This window comes from Pan paniscus, chromosome 19 (genome assembly GCF_029289425.2).
Source record: "Pan paniscus chromosome 19, NHGRI_mPanPan1-v2.0_pri, whole genome shotgun sequence".
Taxonomy (NCBI): Eukaryota; Metazoa; Chordata; class Mammalia; order Primates; family Hominidae; genus Pan; species Pan paniscus.
The window spans coordinates 71,671,952-71,688,607 of record NC_073268.2 but is presented as its reverse complement, the minus strand read 5'-3'; the positions used below and the strand labels follow the sequence as shown (position 1 = coordinate 71,688,607).

General features: G+C 39.3%; 1 long non-coding RNA gene across 1 annotated transcript in view; it reads right to left on the bottom strand.

Moving 5' to 3' along the window:
* LOC134729461 (uncharacterized) overlaps window positions 1-16,297 on the bottom strand; it is a 161,998-nt gene extending 145,701 nt beyond the window's left edge. Inside the window, exon 1 of the long non-coding RNA XR_010110572.1 lies at window positions 15,372-16,297. This is a non-coding gene — a long non-coding RNA (uncharacterized LOC134729461). The remainder of the gene's footprint in view (window positions 1-15,371) is intronic.
* Between the last annotated feature and the right edge of the window lie 359 nt (window positions 16,298-16,656).

Here is a 16,656-nt window from a genome sequence, read left to right as displayed (position 1 = left end):
AAGTTATTGAAAACTCATTGAAAGAATTCTGAGACCCCACAGCTTGGTGTATCTGTCCCCAGACACTGCCTGCTCTCCCTTCACTCTCTTTGTTGATGTTGAATTGTATGTTTTTTCCCCTGTTCATTAGTCTATTTCCAAAATTTTTGAATTATTATCTCCATTGTGTGTATTTTTATTAACCCTCCCTTCCCTGAGCTCAGAGAAACGTATGTATTTACTTTGAGATTTACTGAACCTCTTCTTTCCATCAGGACCTGTGTGGAAATAAAGAGAAATGAGTGTCATGACCCTGCCATATGATCTTTGCCGCCCAACAGAAGGAAGCAGGGTCAGGCATGACTTAGACAATGAAAGATAAGAAAGCTTTGCAGATGCTCTGCTAGAAGTCTGCATAGGATGCAGGAGTCAACAGAGACACGAGTGTCTGGCACACAGAAGACACTCAAGAAATATTCGAATAATGTTGAATGGCCAATTTCATCTTAGACTCAGGTACCAAAGATAAGATGATTTGTCTTAAAAGATAAGTAGTTATTTTTCCAGAAGAACCAAAGTATGTTGGAATCTTGAAGGGTAGGACAGGAGATGGCCTTTTAGACAGAAGAAATAACAAAAACAAAGCTTGAAAGCAAAATAATTATAGAGGCCATTGGTTGTGAAGGTCTGATGGTGTCCAACATGTGAAGAAAACGTGAGAAATTCAATTTCGGTTTCTCCTGTAGAAAACTGAAGAGGAGGGCCTGGTCAGCCTGCCCTGCCAGCTTTGACAATGAGCACTGTTTTGCCTTTGGATTGTTAAGTATCTGTAACAAACGTGAAGATAATCCCAGTTACTTTGTTTTCAGGTTTTGATGTTTATTTTTAATTTAATTTGTTTCTTATTTTATCAGAAGATTATATTTTCTCTTAAGTATGTGATTTAAAAACTATATTGAAAACCCTTCAGAGGAAATTTGTTTCCTTTATGAGCAAGAAGCCATCTTTACTTTTTTTGTTGTTGTTGTTGTTCTGAGACAGAGCCTTGCCCTTATCACCCAGGCTGAAGTGCAATGGCACGATCTCGGCTCACTGCAACCTCTGCCTCCCGGGTTCAAGCAATGCTCCTGCCTCAGCCTCCCGAATAGCTGGGATTACAGGCATCTGCCACCACACGCAGCTAATTTTTGTATTTTTAGTAGACACGGGGTTTCACCATGTTAGCCAGGCTGGTCTTGAACTCCCGACCTCAGGTAATCCGCCCACTTCGGCCTCCCAAAGTGCTGGGTTTACAGGCGTGAGCCACTGCGCTCAGCCACCATCTTCACTTTTATAATGAAAATATAAAGTGAATGAGGAAACACCATAAATTCACAGGCAGTTTCTAAGAACCTACCCTTTATATATTATATACTTATATTCCCATGAAAGGGAAAGAAATAAGGTTAGTTCAGATTAAGCTCACATTAAGAAAAGGGCAGGTTCATATATATATATATATATATATATATAATTCCTATGAATATATATATATATTCCTATGAATATATATATATTCCTATGAATATATATATATATTCCTATGAATATATATATAAAATATGTATATATTTTATGGGAATATATAGAGAGAATATATATATTGAATGTATGTATTTCATGGGACTATATATAAACACCCATAAAATATATATATTATATATTCAATATATATTAAATGTCTCATTATATATATTCAGTGATTAATATATATTCACTGATTTTATATATAACCAGTGAATATATAATTATTATGTATATAATGATATATATAATATTGTATATAATTATATACAATATTATATAATACATAATATATTATATTATATATAATAATTATAAAATATAATACATAATCATATATCATATATTATAAAATATAATACATAATCATATATCATATATTATAAAATATAATACATAATCATATATCATATATTATAAAATATAATACATAATCATATATCATATATTATAAAATATAATACATAATCATATATCATATATTATAAAATATAATACATAATCATATATCATATATTATAAAATATAATATATAATCATATATCATATATTATAAAATATAATATATAATAATATATTATAAAATATAATATATAATAATATATTATATAATATATTATATAATATATTATATAATATATTATATAATATATAATAATATATTATATAATATATTATATAATATATTATATAATATATAATATATAATAATATATTATATATTATATTATATAATAATATATTATATAATATAATATATAATAATATATAATATAATATATAATAATATATTATATATTATAAAATATAATATATAATAATATATTATATATTATAAAATATAATATATAATAATATATAATATAATATATAATATAATATATAATAATATATTATATATTATAAAATATAAAACATAAGTGAAATACTTTTAAATGAATGTTTACTTCATATTCTTTTAAAAATTTTGAAAATTTTATTTTTAATAGGAATCCAAGAGAGAAGAATATTTTATTTTCTTAACTTCAATATTAGATGCATTGAACATTTTATATTTCTCTCTCGGAAAAAACTAAAAATACTCTAAAGAGAGTGTTGGAATAGACGGCATTGAGTTATTCCAAGCCTCTGTTTCATTTGATTTGTGATTCATTCAATTTGTTCTTCAAGAAGGAACCAACTTCTCAGTCTTTAAAACAATCTTTTCAATATAAAATGAAGCCTTAGAATCTTGTAAAGACTAGAACTAAGAATTTTACAGACCAGGAGCAGTGACTCATGCCTGTAATCTCAGCACTATGGGAAGCTGAGGCAAGAGGATCACTTGAGACCAAGAGTTTGAGACCAGCCTGGGCAACATAGCAAGAGCCCATCTCTATAAGAAGTGAAAGAATTAGCTGAGTATGGTGGCTGGCACCTGTAGTCCCAGCTACTCAGCAGGGTAAGGCAGAAAGATCGCTTGAGCCAAGGAATTTGAGGCTGCAGTGAGCCATGATCACATTACTCTCTACCTTCCAGCCTGGGTAACAGAGCACGGCCCTGTGTCTAAAAAAAAATTTTTTTTTAATTACCAGCAAGGAAATAAGCCCAGAAGAAATTGCGATTTCTTCCCAAGAATATTTGGCCTCAGAGCTAACAGAAAAAAAAGAGGAGAACAAAAAAAGAAAAAAAAACAACAACCCAGGAACTGAGGTCCTATTATCACCTTTTTCCTATTTGCCCCTGCCACTTACCTTTCTACAGCATGATCTGTTTACTTGCTTTTATTTTAAACCTTCATTAATTGTGTCTTATTTTTAAATATAGCTTTATTTTTTGATGGAATGATAAGTTGCACAACTGCAAGGTTCCACCTAATGTTTTAATATTTTGCTATTAAGACCTGGTGGAATGGCTTGCCAGCTAGAACCAAGAGGTTTATGTGACATTCAAATACTGCCTTATTTTTGTTTCCTTATGGAATTAGGACTCCCTTTTTCCAGTATATTTTAATTCATTACTCTTCTATCATGCACATTTGCATTAAAGCAAATGTAGTGTTTTGGCTTAATTTGGATGATAGCTTTGGGAAGGACCCAAACCAAACACTTCCAAGGCAAGGAAAGGGAGGGAGATAAATGGAGATTTATCAAGAATTTGCTACGTGCCAGATACTTTTTATTCATGATATCATTTAATCCTCATGCTCCCTGTGAGATAGTCACATCTAAAACTAGTTCAAAGATTAAGAAGTAGAGGCTCATAGAACAGCTCGAGTTTGCACAAGGCCATGCAGTTTATCCATGTAAGAAGCAGGATTTGAACTCAATTCTAGATGGGTCACCTCCTACCATCTGTTTTTTCACAGCTATTAAAGAGCAGGAATAAACCCATGGTTGTTCCACCAACCCCGTCTCTCTCCTCTGCTAGAATTGCATGCCTAGGAAGTTGCTCCAAAAGCATCTGTTTAATCCAAAGGACTTTCAGATTTTCTCCTGTGAATAAGATGCCCTATCAGAGGAAAAATAAATTATTGTAATTTGGCTGGAACATCTCCTAATATTCCAAAAGACACCAGGACAGAGTTGGACTAAGCCTGAACTTTATACTGGAAAGCCTCGCTCAATTTCCCCTCTGTCACTATCTGCTGTTTACTATTTTGTGTTTTTTGTTTGTTTATTTTTGCTTTTTTTTTTTTTTTTGGTGACAGAGTCTCACTCTGTCACCCAGGCTAGAGTGCAGCAGCCAGATCTCAGCTCACTGCAACCTCTGCCTCCCAGGTTCAAGTGGTTATCCTGCCTCAGTCTCCCCATTAACTGGGATTACAAGTGCATGCCACCATGCAGGCTAATTTTTTGTGTTTTTAGGAGAGACGGGGTTTTGTCATGTTGGACAGGCTGATCTTGAACTCCTGACCTCAAGTGATCCACCCGCCTCGGCCTCCCAGAGTGCTGGGATTACAGGTGTGAGCCACCACGCCCGACCTGTTTAACATTTTGTGCATCAATTAACTTCCTGAGCCTTTTTCCTCAACTAAAAAAATGATATATACCTTGAGCCCAGGAGTCTGAGACGAGGCTAGGCGACATAGCAAGACCTCATCTCTAAAAAAAAAAAAGGGATATAATCTTAAGATGGACAAGGTTTAGAATCACACACATAAAGTATCTGGCATATTGTGATATTTCAAAAAAAGTGAAGCCACTACCAGCAAATAAGATGAAAATAAGTAGAGGACTTCATGACCTGCTGGCTAGAGACGGCTCAGGATAGTTTAGACACATTTATGGGGGTGTTGAGGGGAAGGGGCATGAAAGGTTAGACAGCTGTCACGTGCTGTAGAAATTTGGAAAGAAAACATAGTGTCTGTTATGGGTTGAATTTTGTCCCCCCAGAATTCATATGTTGAAGTCCTTACCCTGTACCTCAGGATGTAATCTTATTTTGAAATAGTGTCATTACCGGTATAATTAGTTAAGATGAGGTCACACTAGAGTATGGTGGGCCCCTAATCCAATAGGACTGTGTCATTATAAAAAGGGAATTTTGGACACAGATATGCATGCATATGAAGAATGGAGTTATGCAATCACAAGCCAAGGAACTACCAAAAGGTAGAAGAGAGCTTGGAATACATCCTTCCCTGGTACCTTCAAAAGGAACATGGCCTGGCTGATGCCTTGACCTCAGACTTTCCAAAAGTGTGACGCAATCAATTTCCATTATTTAAGCCACATGGTTTGCAGTACTTTGTTAGGACAGCCCTAACAAACTAATTCAGTATCTAAAAGGAATGGTTAGGATGTGCAATGAGTTGTTTAACATGTCAAAGCTCTTTAGGGTCAGTTACATGATTCTATTGGGTGTGACATTATGCTGAGTTAGAGTCTGGGGGGAGAAACTTGAAGGCCAAACTTAATAGAGGCTGCCTAGGAAATAGATGCTGCACAAGCTGAGTAACCATTTGTTGTGGGGGTTTTGTTTTGCTTGTTTGTTCGTTTGTTTTAGAGACAGGGTTTCACTATGTTGGCCAGGCTGGTCTTGAACTCCTGGGTTCAAGCAATCCTCCTGCCTCAGCCTCCCAAGTAGCTGGAATTACAGGAGCACACCACCAGGTTGTGTTTTTTTAAGAGGGTAGGCTGGGCATAGTGGTTCACGCCTGTAATCCCAGCATTTTGGGAGGCCGAGGCGGGCAGATCACCTGAGGTAGGAGTTTGAGACCAGCCTGACCAACATGGAGAAACCCCATCTCTACTAAAAATACAAATAATTAGCCAGGTGTGGTGGCGCATGCCTGTAATTTCAGCTACTCAGGATACTAAGGCAGGAGAATCGCTTGAACCCAGGAGGCAGAAGTTGAGGTGAGCCAAGGTCACGCCATTGCACTCCAGCCTGGGCAACAAGAGCAAGACTCTGTCTCAAAAAATAAATAAATAAATAAATAAATAAGAGGGTAGAATACAGAAGAAAAAATCCTTAGTAGAAAAATGTGCTTGTGGTTTTGCCAGATGGAATGTAAGGTATAATTGAGAGGAATAGAGGTAAAATCTCTCTGTTCCATAGAGAAGGACTAGGGACAAATCACAAAGGGAAGATATTATAGGGTTCAAGCACAAAACTATTAGAGTGAAGCAAAGACAGTTCGGAATTATCCCTAAAGTATCCAAGTCTCTTCCGATACCCCATATACACTTCAAAAGCCACTTAGTGAGTGCCAGACACCTCATTTGATCTTCCTGAAGATTTGTAAGAGGAGGAACCGTTATTTTTATTTTAGAAACAAGGGAGTTTGAGACTGTCATGCAAACACCTTTAGGTTGAAAGGGTGGGATCAGCAGAATCCAGGGATCCTGACTTTTAGTCCTGAGTTTACACTATAACTTTATAGCTGCCCAGAATCCATGCAGAGCAACAGGATGACTCAGCAAGGTGGGTGCAGAAAAGTCACACTTTTGAGATCTGTCTCTCCCTGCCATCACTTTTGGGGAGTGCAAAATAACATAATCTCTTTGATTAGAACAATTCCTGAGAACTAGAGGGCAGACACAGACAAGTATTGCCCAAGAGGAGCAAGAACAGTCTCTTTCTCATCACGTCATCTTCCCTGAAGACACTAGTGATTGAGATACAGAAAGTATGAGATCACTTATTATCTACCTCTGTTGTACAGTTATTTCGACTTTGACTTTCTTGGGCTGCCAGTGTTCCAGATAAGGGTTTTGTAACACCAGGATTGAGAAAGATTTTAGCTATTTCACATCCTCCCAAGATAGTAGGAAGTTGTCTGCGCATATTTTTTTTTTCTCAAGGCTTCTCTGTACTCAGCCATTATTTAATTAAACACCAGCCATATGCTGGGATCTGCTGGTTCTCTGCTTGACGCATTGCCAGCCTGGTGGCCTCAACTGCAATTTGAAGTTGACAGGCGTACAATACAAAGCTCAGGAGACACTAGGAAGAAAAGGACTTGGCTTGGAGGAATCAGGAAGACCCAGGGAGAGAAAAGTGTGCCGCTCCAAGGGAGGGTTTGCTCAAGAGTGGCTCAGCGGAAACGTGGCAGTGGAATTTGGAATCTGGATTGTTTGTCAGAATTGATAAAGACATTCTTATATGGAAATGTATCTGTGAAAAGTTGTTTGCCATTGGGGGAAGGAGAAAAATGATTATAGAATTTTGGAGACAAAAATGTATACGCAGCAGTCATTATACACATGATCAGGAGGAAAACCAGAAGATCCAGGGGCCAAAGGGGAATAATTGATTTCTTAAATGGCAGCAAGACTGGATTTGACAACTCTCACGATCAAGAATATTTCTCTGTATTTAACCTACATCTCTTCTGCTCTTAGACTTTATATTCATTTTCTCTTTTTTACCCATTATTGGTCTTTTTCAAAAACAAAAATTTGAGGCAGGGTCTTGCTCTTACAGCCCAGGCTGGAAAGCAGTGGTACAATCATAATTCACAGCAGCCTTGAACTTCTGGGGTCAAGTGACCCTCCCAAGTAGCTGGGACTACTTGGGTGCTTGCCACTGCCCCCTCATAATTTCCTTTGTAAAAAAAAAAAAAAAAATTTATAGAGACAGGGTTCTCACTATGTTGCCCAGGCTTGTCTCAAACTCCTGTCCTCAACCGATCCTTACCTAGGCCACCCAAAGTGCTGGGATTACAGGCATGAGCCACCACGCCCAGTCCATTATTGGTTTTATAAATAAGCACTGTTTATACAGAGATTTTTATAAGTGTGTCTCATGAACGAATCCCATCAGATTAGATCACAAAGTGTAATAAGTTATGGTTATAGCAGTGGTTCAAATCCATGGGTTTGTAGCATGCTGGTGAATCACCATCAGCCGTCAGGTGTGTTGTAAATAGTTTGTTTCTAATAATAAATTACCCAAGTTTGTGAATGATTTACCTATTAATATACAGAGGGTGAGTTGAAGGTCGTTTCCATCATAATGTTATTCTCAGTTCTGTGTACTCCAATTTTGTTGCTTATATAGCACAGATACAGGTGGAGGTCCGGTAAACGTGCAAAGAATTGGATATACCTACAGACCACTTATCTATTTGACAAATATTTGTAAAGCACCTACTTTGTGCAGATGCTATGCCTGGCCTGAAGGATACAATCAATGCACACAACAGACATGAGTTCTGTCTTTGTAAAGCTTAGCAAGTGGCAGAAAAAGACTATACCAAGCGCTTTGCATACATTGCCTGAATTTTCACTGTAACCCTGAGAGGTAAAGTCATCTTCCCAACTTTATATATTTTAGGCAACTGGAACTCTGAAGCTCATTCTCTAAACCAGTGGCTTTCAAATGCCTTTGATCATGCATTCCTGTCAGTGAAGATAATTTTAGTACTTGTGTGTGCGTGTGTGCCTGTGTGTGTGTGTTCAAACAAAATATACAAAAGTATGCATTTGTATATACTTATCTATACTTATATTTGTATATACTTATATACTTATAATTTTAGCACTCGTGTGTGTACGTGTGTGTGTGTTCAAACAAAACATACAAAAGTATACATTTGTATATACTTACATATTACATATACACATACGCATATTCTTATAAATTATATGTACATTATTTGAAACTTCTTGTACCCCTCACTTGGAAGACCGGCTCTGCACCACTCCACCATATCACCTTGGAGTTTGTCTATGTGTAATGGGAATAATCCACCTCCAATCTTCCCCCATCTAACCCCAGGTTTTGGTCTAGATTGGTAGGGGTGGGAACTTTGCCAAGAACTTGATCCAGGAAGTTTTTTTAAAAAATTAAAAAACAGTACATTTCAAATTTGGTTTTTGTATTGCTAAGGTTGCTTTGCAGAGTTCCTTGGTGAGTTTTTTAATACACAAAGGAAAGTTCTTCTGTTAGTTTGTAAATCCTAGTCCTTTCCCCTGTGTTCTTTTTCCTGGCTGGATCTTAAGCACCTCAAAAAAGGAGTGCGTGTCTCGTACATCTATTTCACCTCCCTGCAGCACCCAATAAACAAATGAACATGTCAGGAATTCTCCATCCTTTGGAGATGACTTTGTTTCTCATGGGAAAAAGGAGAGAGGATTTTTACATCCACTGTAGCATAAGAATACTATCCTATGGAAACAAACTGTTCCTAGACACAGGAGAGAATAAGTTGGGCTGTTTTGATGTCCCCAGGCATAGAGGGCTGGGAAAGCACAGCAGATAGTCTTGTGATGAATGAGGCCACGGAGAGAAAGCCAGGATTCACACTTAATTCCACAAGCACAGGGAAGGTGAGGGTTGAGAAAGTGATTCAACAGATTAGTCCTTCTGTCTCTCTGCCCACTTTGGCTCCAAATTACCCAAGCTGCTGCTGCTTTTTTTTTTTTTTTTTTTTTTTTTTTTGAGAGAGAGAGAGAGAGCTCTGCTGCCCACGCTGGAGTGCAGTGGCGCGATCTCGGGTTACTGGAGCCTTGACCTCTCAGGCTCAAGGGATCCTCCCACCTCAGCCTCCTAAGTAGCTGGGGCTACAGGTGTGCTCCACCACACCCGGCTAATTTTTGTATTTTTTGTAGAGATGGGGTTTCACCACGTTGCCCAGGCTGGCGTCAAACTCCTGGACTCAAGCAATCTTCCTGCCTTGGCTTCCCAAAGTGCTAGGATTACAGGCTTGAGCCACCACATCCAGCCCAAACTTCTTTTCCTCAGTGGAGGTGCCTTTACTGAACTATCAGGAAAATAGGTGCGACCCTTGACTTGATATTACCAACACCTCTGCTTCAGTTGACCCTGTGCTTAGTTCTCATCCATATTCCTGATTCTACAGACTACACCTTGGAGCAGCAGCCTGGGGTTATGGGGTTCTAATTCTTAGCCCAGCCACTAACTTCCTAGGAGGCACTAGCTTCACTTACTCAGCTACACAAAAGTAGGAGTGGAGTTAATTAACAACATGCCAAGGACCTTTTGGCTATGGCATGTTTGACCCTGCCTATTTCTTTGTTTCTGATCTTTCCTCTCGTTTCCAACCTGACCTCCCTGAATGAGGAAACTAGTGACAGGAGGATTTGTCCTGAAAAACTGCCCGTGGCTACAGCATTGTTGTTGATGAGGGAGCTGCAGCAGGAAGCTTAACAGGGGGCTGAGGCCTTTCCTTTCACAGGATGCATGCACACACCCCATTTGCTAACATGTTTTCCATCTGACATTTCAAGTAACTGTCCCCGCGTTGGTGATTCTACAAGTCAAGGTCTGTTCTGCACTCTTTAGAAAGAACGTAAACCGTGACAAATGTTCTCAGTTCAGGCATATGGTGATGCATTGACTTCCTAGTTGCTGGCGTGTATTAACAAACTTATTGTCCCCAAATGTAAAAAATAATGAATTTGCCACCGTGCATGGAACTTTAACAATGTGAAACATATTAGATGTGTTGGATCTTCAGGGACCATCCTTAATTTTTAGTAGAACATTGCCTTTTATTTCCTTAATTTTAAGTGAATTTCAATTGCATTGCCCCTAAAACCTTTTTATAAGATGTTCGCAATAGTTAGGAATTGATGTGTGTGTGTTTTTCTTTTTTTTTTTTTAAGTGGGTGTATTTGTTAGAAATTGTGCTCAGCTATGACTAACAGCTACAGTGATTGAAATATCAAGGGGAGGCCGGGCACAGTGGCTCATGCCTGTAATCCCAGCACTTCGGGAGGCTGAGGAGGGCAGATCACGAGAAAGAACGTATGAGGTCAAGAGATCGTGACCATCCTGGCCAACATGGTGAAACCCCGTCTCTACTAAAATATTATAAAAAATTAGCCAGTCTTGGTGGCGCACGCCTGTAGTCCCAGCTACTCAGGAGGCTGAGGCGGGAATTGCTTGAACCTGGTAGGCAGAGGTTGCAGTGAGCCAAGGTCGCGCCATTGCAATCCAGCCTGGTGACAGAATAAGACTCTGTCTCAAAAAAAAAAAAAAAAAAAAAGAAAGAAAGAAAAGAAAAGAAAAAAGAAATATCAATATCAAGAGGAGTTTGCTCTCTTTATTTTAATTTTTTCTTTTTTTTTGAGATGGTGTCTCACTCTGTTGCCCAGGCTGGAGTGCAGTGACAGCATCTCAGCTCACTGCAAGCTCTGCCTCCCTGGTTCACGCCATTCTCCTGCCTCAGCCTCCCGAGTAGCTGGGACTACAGGTGCCTGCCACCACGCCCGGCTAATTTTTTGTGTTTTTAGTAGAGATGAGGTTTCACTGTGTTAACCAGGATGGTCTCGATCTGCTGACCTCGTGATTCCCCCGCCTCGGCCTCCGGAAGTGCTGGGAATACAGGTGTGAGCCACCGCGCCCCACCGAGTTTGCTCTCTTTCTTTCACTCTGATGTTGAAGAAAAGTGGCTGAGCCAGATGCAGTGGCTCCAACATGCCACTAATATTGCAGGCACCTTTATTTCTGTTCTATCAGCTTTACTTCATCTTTGAGGTTGTCTTCTCATTAAAGGCTGGCCACTGCAGTTCCAAACTTTACGTCTGAGTTCGAGGCCAGGAGGGGAGAAAGAGGGAATAGGCAAACAGGCACAAGCCCATTTAGTTAGCTGAGAGGCCCAACCAGCAATGTATGCTTATATTTCATTAGCTAGAACTTAATTAAATGTTCACTTCTATCTACAAGGAAGACTGAAAGGTATAGATTTTTGTTAGTTACATTGCCATTTCCAACAAAATCAGGGTTCCAGTAAAAAGAAAGAGGGAGAGAATGAATTTGGAGCAGCAGCTGCCCTAGTGGGGTTGTTTCTCTTTCTAAAATTAATACACATTTGTTAAGGCAAACTTAAAAAATGGAGCGAAGGAAAAGAAAGAGAAGATAATGATGATATTAACTCCTCAAAGTGATCTCTAGTAGCATTTGTGTGATTATTTTCTTTTTTTAATTAATATTTGAAGATTTTTTTTCTGACCGCCCTTTTTTTTTTTTCTTTTTTTTTGGTGAGGAGACAGAGTCTTGCTCTGTCACCTAAGTGAAAGTGCAATGGTGCAATCATGGCTCACTGCAGCCTCAACCTCCCAGGCTCAAGTAATCCTCCCACTTCGGTCTCCCGAGTAGCTGAAACTGCAGCACCACCACATCAGGCTAATGTTTTGTAGAGATGGGGTCTTACTATGTTGCCCAGGCTGGTCTTAAACTCCTGGGCTCAAGAGATCCTGCTGTCTCAGGCTCCCAAAGTGCTGAGATTACAGGTGGGAGCCACAGTACCCAGCCTGATTGTATTTTTCTGATTCTAAAAGTAATGCCTATTCACTTGGGAAACTTTGAGAAAATACAGCAAAGTGTAGAGAAAAAAAAAATGGAAATCACCCATAAGCCCATTACCCACATTATACTATACCATTTTGCTGTATTTTCTGCTGTTCTAAGTATATATTTTACATACTTATGATCATAGTGTATGTACAAGTTGACACCTTTTTCTCACTTTATAAATAAAATAAGTAAATTTACATATGACCCTACTTCGAGTATTCCTGGGTCCTCATAACACAGCATTTCGAATCTCAGTTGCAAATCTGTTTGGAAAGTGCTTGAAGTAGGAAAGAACAAATAGCATGGACTGATTTTCCCCTGCACTGTTTCTGGGAGACCATACGGCAGATTTGGCTCACTTCTCACTCTCACTCTGAGACCATATCATATGCTCTCCTTTCTTTATTTTTCTATCTCAAAAAATGTCAAGTGTACAAACCAAGAGTTAAAATTATTCTTTAGAACATGAGCTGTCAGGCCCATTCTTACCGTATGGCTCACAAAAGTGGGTTTTGCTCTGGCTTATAAATTCATGAGATGTCAAAGCTAGAAAAAGCCCCCATGGCTGTCAGTCCAAACCACTAATGTAACAGCGAAAAGAAGCAGACAGGAAAAGCGCCCTGCTCAGGATACCACCTGGCAGAATCAGTGCCAGAACCCAGGACCCCAAGTGCCTTTCTAGTGATTTTCCACCCTACTTTAGATGCTTTTGATGATGCAACTAACTGGTAAACTTCAAAGGTGTTATGACTCCCGCAAAAATACTCATCGATGGCCAGGCGCGGTGGCTCATGCCTATAATCCGAGCACTTTGGGAGGTCGAGGCAGGCAGATTACGAGATCAGGAGATCAAGACCATCCTGGCTAACATGGTGAAACCCTGTCTCTACAAAAAATACAAAAAAAAAAAAAATTGCCAGGCGCAGTGGCAGGCGCCTGTAGTCACAGCCACTCAGGAGGCTGAGGCAGGAGAATGGCATGAACCCAGGAGGCAGAGGTTGCAGTGAGCCGAGATTGTGCCACTGCACTCCAGCCGGGGCGACAGAGCGAGACTCTGTAAAAAAAACAAAAAAAAAACTGAGCCATAAGATTCCCCAAGATCCCCCAACCCAACTGCAGCCAGTTGCTAATGGTATTAACTAAAACCTAGAGATTTATAACGCCCAAGGTAGATTGTCTCCAACTGGCAGTTCCATTTAATACACTTGGGTTTTTGGTGAAAACATACACTCTAGAGAAAATAACTTTTTCCATTCAGTGTTCACTTGCTATGAGCTCAGACTTTTGATAAGAGCCATAGGATTATGCTATAGATGTGCAAAATTTACAGCCTGGTTGGGAAGATGAGGGAGACACATGAACCAATATGGTATATTCATACAGTGGAATGCCGTGCACCTGCAAATGAGGTAATCTGCATGAACTGCCATGGGAAGATGGCCATGACATATTGTTAGAAGAAAAATCCGGATTGCAGAGGAGTGTGTTGGTCTATGTAGTATGATCTCTTTTGTAGTTTAAAAGCAAAAGAGTACATTCACACACTTATATGTTTTTATATGCATAGAAAACATTCAGACAAATACAAAACTTTTAAAAGTGGCTGCTTCACAGATAATGCGGTTTGAAGATGGAGAAATTACTTTTTCTTCCTTTTTTCCTTTTTTCTTACACATTTCTCTTTTCTTTTTTTTTTTTTTTTTTTGTTTTTGTTTTGTTTTGTTTTTGGAGACAGGGTTTTGTTCTATCCAGGCAGGAGTGCAGTGGAGTGATCTCGGCTCACTGCAACCTCCACCTCCCAGGTTCAAGCGATTCTCCTGCCTCAGCCTCCCAAGTAACTGGGATTACAGGCATGCGCCACCACGCTTAGCTAATTTTTGTATTTTTAGTAGATACAAGGTTTCACTACATTGGCCAGGCTTGTCTTCAACTCCTGACCTCAGGTGATTTGCCTGCCTCGGACTCCCAACGTGCTGGGATTACAGGCATGAGTCATTGTGCCCGGCCTTACATTTCTGTTTTCTAAATATAATTATGTACTGCAGTTTCCCTATTGTACATGTTGAATAACCATGGTATCTACCACAGAGTTGTGACAATTAAATGAATTGTTCTGAAAAAAATGCTTGGATATTTGCCAGACCCACACTAAGTGCTCATTAAATATTAGCAATGATGATGATGATGGAAAATGAGTACTCTTATACTGCTACCAGGTGTACGCATTCATACAAGTTATAGGGCCATTTGATCAGATGTATATGTGTAAAGCCTTTAAAATGTGAAGACATTTGACCCAGCAGGTCCACTTGCAAAAATGTCCTCTATGGAAAAAGTTGAGTAAGTGTATAAGAAGTGTATACAAAGATGAATAAAGAAAAAAACATCGGCGACAAGCTAAATGTTCAAAAATGAAAATAGTTTAATAACATATGGTGCATCTTTACAATGGGATAGTATGTCCTCATTGCAGCAACAAATATACTGATATTGTAATAGGCTAATAATCACATAATAGTAAATGAGAAAAGCAAACTTCTGAACAGCATATACAATATGATCCCATGACTACAAAAAGTATAATGTACATATGTATGCTAGAAGCACACATCCTAAAATTGCATGCACAGTATTAAACCCTGGGAAATTGTAAAAATTTTCTTCTTTATGCTTGGGTATAATTTCCAATTTTTCTACAATGAATCTCTATTAGTTGTGTAAGTGTTTGAAAGAAAGGCAAAGGGACTTTGGGAGAGAATTTCGTAATGCAGCCTCCACGCTAACAGACTGCAATAGGGATGCCTCTGCCTGGAGCCAGAGAAGATGCAAGTGCTTCCAGCCTGCAGGGACCAAGTGGGCACATTTTTCCAGTCTCTACTGCAGAATCAGCAGACATGGGACTACTGTCCTGGCCTGACTCAGGAGACTGACTTTGAGATGTTGGCTGAAGGCCAAAGAAGTAAATAGTAAGGAAAACTGGGCCATGTCATTGCCATCAGCCAACCTGAAAAAGGTTTAATTTTCCAAGAATTGAAGGTTCAATTTCCAAGGATCAAGGGGAGACAAAGACAGCTACTCACCTCGCCTCTTACTGGGGTTTTCAGAAATTTCCAGCAGCTTCCCATCAGACTCAGCTAGCAGCCTTGTTTGAGGCTGGTCTGGAATCCCCACTCCGTGTAGGCTCCTTTTAGCCATTTGCCACGGAACAGCAAAGGCTGTCAGCACTCCTCCAAGTAGTCAGCTGCAAGGGGTCTCAGCCTTGCATCTCCAAATTTCTCAAGGAAGAAAGGAACTGGAATTTTACTTAAGCCACTCTCTCCTTTCTGTGATGTTTTTCTGGGCTCCCCAAGGGTGATACTGCTGGAGGGAAGAGAAGGAAAAGCCCCAAGTGAGCTGAACTTCCCATTTACTCACAAGGACTGACCCAGGCATCCCTCAGTTCCTACAAAGGCCCCCACCCATATATTCAAGCTTCATTTGTTGCTATCCTCCCCCATCTCACTCTGTTCTGGTGTTTCTTGAGTATTCTGTTTCTTACATAAACCCTCCCCTTTTTTAGCCTCTGGAATTTTTGCTGGCAACTTCAGAGATCAGCCGATGTGCCTCCTTCTCAGTGCAGTCTTTCCTGATCCCTTGCCTTCTCCACCACTCTGGATTAGGAAACCCTGTTCTGTGACCCCATAGAACCCTGTCCTAAACTCCACAGGGACACTTTTTTATTTATTTATTTTTTATTATACTCTAAGTTCTAGGGTACATGTGCACAACGTGCAGGTTTATTACACAGGTATACATGTGACATGTTGTTTTGCTGCACCCATTAATTCGTCATTTACATTACGTATTTCTCCTAATGCTATCCCTCCCCCTACCCCCCACCCCATGACAGGCCCCAGGGTGTGATGTTCCCCGCCCTGTGTCCAAGTGTTCTCATTGTTCAATTCCCACCTATGAGTGAGAACATGCGGTGTTTGGTTTTCTGTTCCATAGGGACACGTTTCCATTATGTTAGAATCATTTGTTCCTGGTCTCTCTTCCCAACTCTAGCATAAGCAACTCGCAGCCAGAGGCCATGCCTTATTCTCCTTTGTATTCTCAGTGCCCAGCACATGGTCTGCGCTCAACACACATTTGTCAAATAATTAAATGAATGAGTTCATTCATCCATCAATTGATCTTTAAATTGGTTGCAAATTATCTTCTTTTTAGGAAAATGAAAACAATTCTGGGAATTTTGAGGGAGCTGATATTAGTTATTCTCATTTTAGTGTGAATTCATTTGTCTGATTCCATTTCTTTCCTTTCATGTTAAAGTAAGGAATAGGGAATTGAAATTTGACTTGGAGATGAAATTCTTAGAATGGA